Here is a 2,500-nt window from a genome sequence, read left to right as displayed (position 1 = left end):
CAGCTTTCCGGCCACCTGTCCCCAAGCCCCTAGCCTCGCACGGGGGTCGTCGTGACCGAAGCGCGGGACCCGGCACTTGGCCTCGTCGAAGCTCCTACAATTGGCCCCGGACCCAGCCAGCCAGCCTGTCCAGGTCCCTCTGCGGAGCCTTCCCACCCTCCAGCGACTCAGGGTACGGCGGGCCGCCCTGCCCGCCCGCGGGGGGGGGGGGTGGGGGTGGGGGGGTGGCGGGGGGGGCGTCTAGGGCGCCGCCCTCCCGAGCGGTTAGATTCGCGCGGGGGCTGCCTGCGGGCGTCCGCCCGGTCCTGTGGCGGTGCCGGTGGGGTTTTTTCCCCTCCAACCCCCCGTCACGAGGTCGGCAATCATCGGCCGAGACTTCGCAAAAGAAAACGGTCCCTAAAAAGTTCGCGCGCCACTCGTTCGTTCGTCTCGGCGTCGTTGCCCGTCGGTCAGCGAGCTGTCGACTGGCGTTTCCGCGGCAACGAACGTTAGTCGTCGGCGCCGAGACTGCTGACCGCTCCGTTGTGCCTAATTCAGACGTCGTCCGACCGGTAACTCTTCCGAGCGCTTTCGTGACCCTCCTTTCTCTCCGTCCGTCGTTCGTCGTCGTCGACCTCCTCACACGAAGGAACGCACGTTCGAGAAAAACGGCGGCGGCGCTCTCGAGTGCGTTCGCCGGTCTTAATTTTTCTGAGCTACTACATTCTGTCACGACTCGATCGTAGTTCGCGGCGCCGGCGAGAAACGACGACGACGACGACGAGGAGTAAAAGAAAGAAAAACGAAACGGGAAACGCTTAGGCTGGGCTGACCATTACCTTAAGGAACTGCTGCTCTTTGTTAACGACCGTGCATTTAATTTACTAGTAAATAGAGAATCGCACGCGTGCGTACCGTTTCCAGCACATTACCCGTTTCTTTACTCGTTTCCACGCCTGCCTGCCTGCCTGCCTGCCTGCCTTCCTTCCTTCCTTACTTCCCTCCTTCCTTCCTTCCTTCCTTCCTTCCTTCCTTCCTTCCTTCCTTCCTTCCTTCCTTCCTTCCTTCCTTCCAGGTCAGCCAGCCGGTCGCCAGGTCTAGCAGGCTCTGGCGCCGGCCGACGGGTCTACCGGGCTCGGGCGCCGGGCGGTGGGCCTACGGGGCTCGGGCGCCAGCCGACGGGCCTACGGGGCTCGGGCGCCGACCGACGGGTCTACCGGGCCCCGGCGCCGGCCAACGGGTCTGCCGGGCTCGGGCGCTGACCGAACGGTCTACTGGGCTCGGGCGCCGGACGGCGGGCCCACCGGGCTCGAGGGCCGGCCGACGAGTCCACCGGGCTCGGGCGCCGGCTGACGGGCCTGCCGGGCTCGGGCGCCGGCCGACGGGTCTACGGGGCTCGGGCGCCGGCCGACGGGTCTGCCGGGCTCGGGCGCCGACCGAACGGTCTACCGGGCTCGGGCGCCGGCCGACGGGTCTGCCGGGCTCGGGCGCCGGCCGACGGGTCTACGGGGCCCGGGCGCCGCCCGACGGGTCTACGGGGCTCGGGCGCCGGCCGACGGGTCTGCCGGGCTCGGGCGCCGGCCGCCACGTCTGCCGGGCTCCGGCCCCGTTTGACAGGTCTACCGGGCTCCGGCGCCGGCCGCCACGTCCACCGGGCTCCGGCGCCGGCCGCCACGTCCACCGGGCTCCGGCGCCGGCCGTCACGTCTACCGGGCTCCGGCGCCGGCCGCCTCGTCTACCGGGCTCCGGCGCCGGCCGCCTCGTCTACCGGGCTCCGGCGCCGGCCGCCTCGTCTACCGGGCTCCGGCGCCGGCCGCCTCGTCTACCGGGCTCCGGCGCCGGCCGCCTCGTCTACCGGGCTCCGGCGCCGGCCGCCTCGTCTACCGGGCTCCGGCGCCGGCCGCCTCGTCTACCGGGCTCCGGCGCCGGCCGCCTCGTCTACCGGGCTCCGGCGCCGGCCGCCACGTCTACCGGGCTCCGGCGCCGGCCGCCTCGTCTACCGGGCTCCGGCGCCGGCCGCCTCGTCTACCGGGCTCCGGCGCCGGCCGCCTCGTCTACCGGGCTCCGGCGCCGGCCGCCACGTCTACCGGGCTCCGGCGCCGGCCGCCTCGTCTACCGGGCTCCGGCGCCGGCCGCCACGTCTACCGGGCTCCGGCGCCGGCCGCCTCGTCTACCGGGCTCCGGCGCCGGCCGCCACGTCTACCGGGCTCCGGCGCCGGCCGCCACGTCTACCGGGCTCCGGCGGGACTTGGTCGCAGTGCTCGAGCTGAACGGTAGACCTGTTTGCCGCGCCGCTCGCGGGGACGTGACCAAGGGGTCGCTGTGTCGCGCTGCCTCCAGTTACGTCATCGTAACAGGCAGCGTCATTGGCGGGCCTCCCCGGCGGGAGGAGTTAGCGCTCTTGGAGTTCGCAGGGGCTGTGGACTTAGTGGTACGTTCTATATGCGCGAGCGGTGGCTCGCGGTCAGGGCAGTACGAGCGCGACTCGACCCGCGCGGCTGGGGCGCTTGGCGGCCGTTGT

The sequence above is a fragment of the Gavia stellata genome, unplaced genomic scaffold, assembly GCF_030936135.1.
Source record: "Gavia stellata isolate bGavSte3 unplaced genomic scaffold, bGavSte3.hap2 HAP2_SCAFFOLD_1203, whole genome shotgun sequence".
NCBI classification, from domain to species: domain Eukaryota; kingdom Metazoa; phylum Chordata; class Aves; order Gaviiformes; family Gaviidae; genus Gavia; species Gavia stellata.
The sequence above is the reverse complement of the archived record's forward strand: the minus strand, read 5'-3'. Positions refer to the sequence as shown.